Here is a 9,897-nt window from a genome sequence, read left to right on the forward strand (position 1 = left end):
TCAAGGGCTACACACGGAAGGCGGCAGCCCTCGAGGCCATGAAGGACTACACGAAAGCCATGGATGTCTATCAGAAGGCGCTGGACCTGGACTCCATCTGTAAGGAGGCAGCAGATGGCTACCAACGCTGCATGATGGCCCAGTACAATCGGCATGACAGCCCTGAGGACGTTAAGCGACGGGCCATGGCCGACCCCGAGGTGCAGCAGATCATGAGTGACCCAGCCATGCGGCTCATCCTGGAGCAGATGCAGAAGGACCCCCAGGCGCTCAGCGAACACTTGAAGAACCCTGTCATAGCACAGAAGATCCAGAAGCTGATGGACGTGGGTCTGATTGCGATTCGGTGATGACTTGGTCACCCCCCCTTCCCTTCGCCCCATGTGGAAAGAGCTGGGACCGTGGCCAGCAGCACCGAGCAGAAAGAAGAGAAGGGGAAGAAGCAACTTCTCTCTTTATATTTATACACATCCATGGAGATACAGAGACTCACACTTGTTATCTGTACAGCCGCCCCGGCCTCCCAGCTCACGCATGGTCTGCGCTGCCCTCGGTTCCATGTCCACCCGTCCCCTCAGATCACTGTCTCGGCTGCTCTCCCATAGTTGGTTCTTTTTTATTTGGGACAGTGGGGGTGTGGGGAGGGGAGAGTGTTCTTCCCAGCCTCACGTCCCAGCTGTCTTCACATTGTTATTGGCCACGTCACCTTCAATAAAACAACCCAGTGGGCGTGGTTAAAAAAAAAAGGCTAACATTCTTATACTCAAATATGAAACTGTAGAATAAATGGACAAATACTTAGAAATTCACAACCTACCTAAACTGACACAAAACGAAATTGAACAATTGAACAGACCCATAACAAAAAAAGAAATTACAACAAGATAAAGGTAAATAACCCAGTTGAAAAATGGGCACAGGATATGAACAGACACTTCACCAAAGAAGACATTCAAATGGCCAACAAATACATGAAGAAATACTCAAAATCCCTAGCTCTAAGAGAGATGCAAATCAAAACAACTATGAGATATCATCTCACTTCAGTAAGAATAGCAAAATGTAACAGAACAGCAAACAACAAATGCTGGCGAGGTTGCAGAGAAACTGGAACCCTTATTCACTGTTGGTGGGAGTGTAAAATGGTGCAACAACAATGGAAGGCTGTAAGGCACTCTCTCAAAAAGTTGTATATAGAAATACCATTTGACCCAACAATTCCATTACTGGGAATATACCCTAAAGAAATCATAACTGCCACCCAGGCAGATAGATATAGGCACACCCATGTTTATTGTGGCTTTGTTCACAATAGCAAGGAGTTGGAAACAAGCTAAGTGCCCATCAACAAACAAATGGATAGAGAAGCTGTGGTATAGTCACACAATGGAATACTACATTGCATCGAAAAACAAGGAACTCATGCAACATTATTTAAAATGGGTGACCTTGGAGGACACTATGCTGAGTGAAATATCTCAGTCACAAAAGGACAGGTGCTGCATGGTGCCACTACCATAGAATGGGACTGACATTAGTGTTGGGGTGAGACTGAGAAAAATTGGATAAATTATGTATACTGCATTGAAACAGATAAGGGAGAGAACTGTTTGAAAGTGATATATGATTGGGCATTATGGTTATGACAAGAGTCCAGAATGAAGGTTGCATAGTGGTGTGTACTAGGATCAGGCGGGAGTGGATTCTATACCAATGAAATAATTTTACTTTTCAAAGAGCAGTGTGAAGTGGGAGGAGGGGTGGGCAGGGAGAAAAATGCAACAATTAATGTATGGAAATCCAAAATCTCGGTAAACGTTCATTAAAATTAAGTTTGTTTTTTTGTTTGTTTTTTTTTTTTGTGTGTGTGTGTGTGTATGAAAATATTTTTTTACTTTTTTAAAAATTTAGATTGTTTATTTTTCATTTCAATGAACATCTACAGAGATTTTGGGATTCCGTTCATTCATTGTTGCACCCTTCTCCCCGCACAAACCCCTCCCCCCTCCCCCCACCCGTTTGCTCCTCTCCTTGAAAAGCAAAAAAGCAAAAAAAAAACTCCCTCATTGGTACACAATCCCCCCCCCGCACCTCCCCAAACCCCACCCCTACCCCCAAATATAATCCACTCTGCAACCCTCATTGCATACTCCTACGATAAAAATAATGCCCTAAAATATAATACTTTTAGACTATTCTCTCCCCCATAGACTTCAATGCCGTAAACATATTTCATCCCGTTTTTCTCAGTCTTACCCCCACCCCAATGCCAGCCTCATTCTACAACAGTGGCACCATATAGCATTTGTCACTTTGTGACTGAGATACCTCACTCAGCATAATGTCCTCCAGGGTCACCCATTTTGAATAATATTGCATGAGTTCCTTGTTTTTCAATGCAGCATAGTATTCCATTGTTAAGTTTTAAAAAATAAAAAAAAAATTAAAAGAAAATAATCAGAAAAGGCAATAAAACAACTTTCAGCTAAAAAAAGCCCTGGACCAGATGGTTTTACAAGTAAATTTTGTCAAACATTCAGAGAATGTTCTCCATAAACTATTTCAGAAGATATAAAAAGATGGACTTATCCCAGACTCTATGAAGTAAACATATCCTTGATACCAAAGCCGGTAAAGACACCACCAATATAGAAAACTATAGGCCAATATCTCTCATGAACATAGATGCAAAAATCTTGAATAGAATCCTGACCATAAAAACTAATTATACATTTAAAAAAATCACCATGAACAAGTGGGATTCATAATAGATATGCAAGGATGGTTCAACATAAGAAAAGCAATAAATATAATTAATCACATAAACAAAGTAAAGAACAAGAACCACATGATCCTATCAATTGATGCTGAAAAGGCTTTTGACAAAATCTAACACCCTTTCCTGATTAAAACACTCAATAAAATAGGATTAGAGGGGAATTTCTTCAACATAGTAGAAAGTATATATGCAAACCCAAGAGTCAACATTGTTCTCAATGGAGAGAAATTAAAGTCATTCCCTTTGAGAAAAGAAACTAGCAAGGATTCCCACTATCACCTCTCCTATTCCATATTGCTTTAGAAGTCTTAGCGATAGCAATAAGACAAGAGAAGGAAATAAGAGGTATCCAAATTGGCAAGTGAGAGGTAAAATTATCTCTATACGCAGATGATATGATAGTATACTTAGAAAACCCTAAAGACTCAGCAAGAAAACTACTGGACAGAGTTGACCAATTCAGCAAAGTGGCAGGGTACAAGATCAGCATATAAAAATCAGTTGAACTTTTCTACAGTGACAAAGAGAATACAGAGCCGGAGCTAAGAAAACCAATACCCTTCACAATAGCTAATCACAAGATTAAATACTTGAGAGTAAATCTAACCAGAAGCACAAAGAATCTATTCAAAGAAAATTACAAAACATTACTACAAGAAACAAAAAGAGACCTGGAGAAATGGAAGAATATACCTTCCTCATGGATAGGAAGACTCAATATTGTGAAAATGACAATACTATCAAAGGCAATTTTCACGTTCAATGCAAACTCAATACGAATAGCAATTCCATTCTTCAATGACTTGGAAAAGGCAATCTCCAATTTAATTTGGAATGGAAAGAGGCCCTGAATAAGCAAAGCACTCCTTAAAAATAGAAAAAAGGTAGGAGGCATCTCACTCCCTTATTTAAAATCCTACTACACTGCCACGGTAGTCAAGACAGCCTGGTACTGGTACAATGACAGACATATAGATCAATGGAATAGAATTGAGAACCCAGAAATCAGCCCGTCTACCTTTGATAACCCCTCGACCAGGTTCAAATTGTTTTCCTGTCAAACATTCTTCTAGGTGGTATACCACTGGTCTGTGCGTTGCTGTACAGAGGTAACTCATGGTTGCTATGATGCTGAAGACTGTCACAGTGATGTGCCAATCGTGGTAATGGGTACCCATGTTGGACAGTGTTGGCTGGAGCTTCCAAACTAAATCAGGCCAGGAAGCAGGAGCTGCATCCACTTCCGAAATGACTTGCCTCTGGAAACTCTATGTACGAACAGTGCTCAGGCTGTTCATTCATAGGGTCGCTATGAGTCGTCTATTGCTCAACAGCACCAAACAACAACAACCTATGATAAACTGATTTTTTACAAAGACATGAAATTAGTTAAGTGGGGAAACGACAGCTTTTTTAACAAATGGTATTGGCAAAATTGGAAAACTATCTGCAGAAAACTCAAGCAAGATCCATATCTCACTCCATACACAAAAATCAACTCAAAGTGCATTAAAGACCTAGGACTAAAATGAAGGACTATAAATTTCAATAGAGAAAAGCTTGAAATAACTCTAGAAGCCCTAATAAACAACGTAAACAGTCTTCTAAGCATCCTGAAAAACCTACAACCAGGAGATAATAAAATAAATGAATGGGATCTTCTAAGAATCAAATGCCTAGGCACATCCAAAAACTTCTCCAATAGGGTAAAAAGGGGAGCCACAGACTGGGAAAAAATATTTGGTGATGACATGTCAGATAAGGTACTTATATCTAGAATTTATAAAATACTCGAGCACCAGAACAAGATAAAGGTAAACAATCCAATTGAAAAATGGGCACAGGATATAAACAGACACTTCACCAAAGAAGACATTCAAATGGCCAACAAATACATGAAGAAATATTCAAAATCCCTAGCTCTTTTTTTTTGTTTCACATTATTCTTTATTGACATTGTGTTTCATACAATCATTACCATGTATTATGTTTTATAAAATTAATCACCATTGGACCTTGCCCATCATTACCTTATGTTTTCACCCTGAACATTCCCATTTGCTTACCCCACTCCCTCCACCCACCAAACTGTGCAACCCTGTGTTTTAGCCCCTACCCATCCTTACCATTTTTCTCCCACCCCTTCCCCCTTTGGGTTTCTGTACATGTTTTACTAGTTACCATTAAAATCCCTAGCTCTTGAGAGAGATGCAAATCAAAACAACTATGAGATACCATCTCACTCCAGTAAGAATAGCAAAATGTAACAGAACAGCAAACAACAAATGCTGGCGAGGTTGCAGAGAAACTGGAACACTTATTCACTCTTGGTGGGAGTTTAAAATGGTGTGACCACTATGGAAGGCAGTATGGCGCGTTCTCAAAAAGTTGCAAATAGAAATACCATTTGACCCAGCAATTCCACTACTGGGAATATACCCTAAAGAAACTATAACTGCCACCCAGGCAGACATATGCACATCCATGTTTATTGCAGATTTGTTCACAATAGCAAAGGTTTGGAAACAACCTAAGTGCCCATCAACAAACGAATGGATGGAGAAGCTGTGCTATATTCACACAATGGAATACTATGCTACATTGAAAAACAAGGAACTCATGAAATATTATACAAAATGGGTGACTGTGGACAACGTTATGCTGAGTGAAATATCTCAGTCACAAAAGGACAAATACTGAATAAATCCACTGTTGTAATAAAGGACAGACATCAAGGTTTGGGGGAAACTAAGAAAGGAGGGGATGGGTCTCCCTCTTTCTCTTTAATGAGGCAGCTGAGTGGCAGATGCAATGATGCAGATCTTTGTGAAGACCCTGACTGGCAAGACCATCACTCTTGAGGTGGAGCCCAGTGACACCATCGAGAATGTCAAAGCCAAAATCCAAGACAAGGGAGGCATTCCGCCTGACCAGCAGAGTCTGATATATGTTGGCAAACAGCTAGAGGATGGCTGTACACTCTTGGACTATAACATCCAGAAAGAGTCCACCCTGCACGTGGTGCTGCGTCTGCATGGGGGCATTATTGAGCCTTCCTTGAGCCAGCTCATCCAGAAGTATAACTGCCACAAGATGATCGAGCAAGTATTATGCTCGCCTGCATCCACACCAACAACCTGAAACTCAAGAGGAATGTCCCCTCTTCACTGGCTCCCTTTCCTCTTGCAGGTGGCCTTCTTCTGAGCCCCATAGTCCTGGGCCCTCAATAAAGCCTTTTTGATTAAACTGAAGCAAAAAAAAAAAAGAGAGAGAGAGAGAGAGAGAAGAAAAGAGGGGATAAATAATGTATACTGCATTGAAACAGATGAGGGAGAAAAGTGGTTAGGAGGAATATATGATTAGGTATTATTGTCATGACAAGAGTCCAGAATGAAAGCTGCATAGTGGTGGGGAGAGTCTATAACAATGAAAGAATGCTTTCTTACTTTTCAAAAAGAAAAGCAAACTAGAGGGGAGGAATGAGAAGAGAAGAAAGTGTGCAACAATGAATGAATGGAAATCCAAAGTCTATAAACTTTCACTAAAATTAATAAGAAACATTAGCAACTTTAAGGTATTCTCTGCTTTCACATATCCATCTGCCATCAGCAATTATGTCCCTTGTTGGATAGCCTCTTCTGAATCCAATTTAAATTTCTGACTGTTTCCTGTCAATGGATTGATTAAGCCATTTCTTAGTAATCATTGGCAAGCTTTTATTTATGTATTATATTAATGATATTGTTTGATAATATCCACTTTTTATTGGATTGCATTTTTTGGAATGGAAAAAAAATATTAATCTCTTCCAGTTTGTCAGATAGCTGCACAGATGGGTAATAAGTACCTCCAAGGCTGTATTTGTTCAAATATTTTAATTAGTATTCTGCCATTCTGGAGTTGGGTTTTTTAAATAATTTCTGTTGTTACACCCATGTTTATTGCAGCTTTGTTCACAATAGAACAGAGTTGGAAACAGTTCAAGTGCCCATCAACAAACCAATGAATAGAGAAGCTGTGGTATATTCACACAATGGAATACTACACTGCATTGAAAAGCAAGGAACTCATGAAAAATGGGTGACCCTGGAAGACATTATGCGGAGTGAAGTCTCTTGGTCACAGAGGGACAAACGCTGCATAATGCCACTGTTTTAAAGTGGGACTGACAAAAAATATAAAATAAATAAAGCGGGACAGACATTGGTTTGGAGGGAAACTGAAGAAAAGAGGGGATAAATAATGTATACTGCATTGAAACAGATAAGGAGGAAAACTGTTTAAAAGGGATATATGATTAGGTATTATTACCATGACAAGAGTCCCTAATGAAGATTGCACAGTGGAGTGGACCTGGGGGGAGGGATTGTAAAACAATGAAATAATTTTTCTTTTACTTTTCAAAGAGAAGAGTGAATTGCGTGGGAATGGTGGGCAGGGGCAAAGTGCAATAATGAATGAAAATCCAAAGTCTTTGTAAACTTTCATTAAAATTAATAAAAATAATAGTAATAATAATATCTGTTGTTTTATAGGTTTTTTAAATTGATTTGCATCTTACTGTCCATATACATTGTTTTTTTCATTGCACTGAGTTTTATACAGTCATTTGTATACATTGTTGTTCGTTTTGTTTTATACAATCATTTCCATACATTGTGTTTCATATAATGAATCACTCTTGATCTGTGACTTCTATCTTCCTGTCTCATCACCTTGCCAATTTCTTCACACCCTCATCAGCCCACTAATCTCTGACATCCTAGAGATTTCCTCTCCTTCCACACTTCTCCTTCTTTTCCTCTTCCCCTGTTGAACAGTTACACACATTTTGTTCCTATTACAATGTCTTCAAGGCAGATTACTTTCAATGCCATTGGTTCCTGGTCATACGCTACCTCTTGAACTCATTCAGTGTTGGCCAATTCAGTCTTCCAATCCAAGTTTTGAAGTTTCTCTTCAGTTCTCTAAAATTGAGACATATTGATCATGTTCTTCTCTTTTGATTTTCTAACTCCAGCTCTTTGCATATTTCACCATCATACTTTGCTTTCCCTTCTGGAACTTCCCTTTGAAAACTTCTGTTCACCTCTCTTACATCAGATCCTTCCTGACATCGATTATGGTCTTTTTTTCCTGTCTTGTTAAAGATTTTTTTTTTTACTCTATGGTAGCAGCATACATAAACTTGAATACTAATCAAGATGGCACCAGCATGTAACCTTCTGGATTCCATGAGAGTATGGAAGTGAGTCTCAAAGGGTGGTTTTTAAACCAGAGCATCAAAAACTCGTGAGAACCTGTTAGACTGCAAACAATCAGTCGACCAAGAACAGTTGGAGTAAGCTCTGATGGGTTAGTGGTAAAGAACTGAGCTGCCAATACAAAGGCATGCAGTTTGAATCTACCAGCTACTCCATGGAAGACCCCTCCCATGCAATTTACTGCCCTAAAACCCACTGGAAGGTCAGCTATAGATTGGCTCTGACTCAGTGGGAAACAACAAACAATGGAATATGTGTGTGTATGTACACATACATACATATATTTATATATGTGTGTGTGTATATACACACACACACTTAGAACCAACTCATAGCTGAGCCTCCAGTGGGTTTTTGGAGGCTGTAAATTGTTCTGAAAAGGATCTTCCATCTCCTCCTGCAGAGCTACTGGTAGATTTTTTTTGAACCCCCAGGGAGACACCACCTTAGCACCACAACTCCTTACCCACTAAGCTACCTGATAAACATATATATAGATCGATATATATATGTGAATTGATGCGTTTGAGATGTGATGTTGGAGAAGAGTTCTGAATAGCCCATGGACTGCCAAATTAGAAACTGCTATGTCCTGGAGAAAGTGTGGTCAAGATGCTTCTTGGAGGCAAAAATAGTGAGAGGATGAGCCAGTCATCTGAAAAGGACATCATGCTTGGAAAGGTGGAGGGTCAGTGAAGGCGGGAAAGATCCTCAATGAGAAGTATTGACACAGTGACACCAACAGTGTGCTCAAGTACATCTGAGATGATCAGGATGGCAGAGGATAGGACAGGGTTCAGATCTATTGTTCACAAGGTCACTCTGTTGTTATTGTTGTTGTTGTCACATTGTCATTTTTGTTATGAGTCATGGCAACTCTATGAACAATAACTCTGAACCCTGCCCTATCCTGAGCCATCCTCACCATCACTGACACACCTGATCCCATTGCCACAGTCACTATGTCAATCCACTTCATCTAAGATCTTCCTATTCTGCCCTGACCCTATGCTTCCAAGCATGATGTCCTTTCCCATATGATTAGGTATTATTTGCATAACAAGAGGCCAAAATAAGAGCTGCATAGTAAGGTGGACTTGGGGGGGGGAGGGTATTGTACAACAATGAAAGAATTTTTTTTCAAAGAGAAAAGTGAACTGGGAGGGAGGGGTGAGCAGGGAGGAAATTGTGCAACAAAGAATGAATGAAAATCCAAGTTCTCTATTAACTTTCATTAAAATCTCAATTAAAAAATAAAATAAAACAGGTCCTGACATAACTAAAAAAAATGCATGATGTCCTTTTCCAAGAGCTGGCCCCTCCTGACCACATGCCCCAAGTATGTGACATGGAGTTTCAAAATCCTTGCCTCCAAGGGGCAATCTGATTTCACCCTCTCCAGGACCGACCTGTTTGCTTTCTTTGCAATCCATAGTCGGTTCATTACTCTTCTTCAGCACCACAACTCAAACCCATCAATTCTTCTGTCTTGCTTTTTGTTGTCTGGCTCTGAGAAGTATACTTGACTAAGATTGTAATTCTTGATCTTCTACAGAAGGCATGAAGATCAAGAGGAATAGTCACAAATATCCACTAATAACTAGAACATACAGAGCTAGAGCGTAGGAAAACCGGACATTATTTTAAAATAAATGGAATACATAAAGATTGACATACTAGGCATTAGCAAGCTAAGGCAGACTGGCACTGACCACTTTGAATTAGACAATCATATTGTCATACTGTTCTGTAGTTTCCGCACTCAGCTGGGTCACCTTTCTTTGGAATGGGAACAAATATAGATCTCTTCCAGTCAATTGGCCAAGTGGTTGTTCTCCAGATTTCTTGGCACAA

At 39.7% G+C, this 9,897-nt stretch overlaps 2 pseudogenes; both read left to right on the forward strand.

Moving 5' to 3' along the window:
• LOC102847451 overlaps nucleotides 1-350 on the forward strand; it is a 1,818-nt pseudogene extending 1,468 nt beyond the window's left edge.
• Nucleotides 351-5,593: 5,243 nt separating this feature from the next.
• On the forward strand, nucleotides 5,594-6,020 carry LOC102847853 (annotated as a pseudogene).
• The last annotated feature ends 3,877 nt before the right edge of the window (nucleotides 6,021-9,897 follow it).

Source organism: Elephantulus edwardii, unplaced genomic scaffold (genome assembly GCF_000299155.1).
Source record: "Elephantulus edwardii isolate Elephantulus edwardi_28Jun2011 unplaced genomic scaffold, EleEdw1.0 scaffold00058, whole genome shotgun sequence".
NCBI classification, from domain to species: domain Eukaryota; kingdom Metazoa; phylum Chordata; class Mammalia; order Macroscelidea; family Macroscelididae; genus Elephantulus; species Elephantulus edwardii.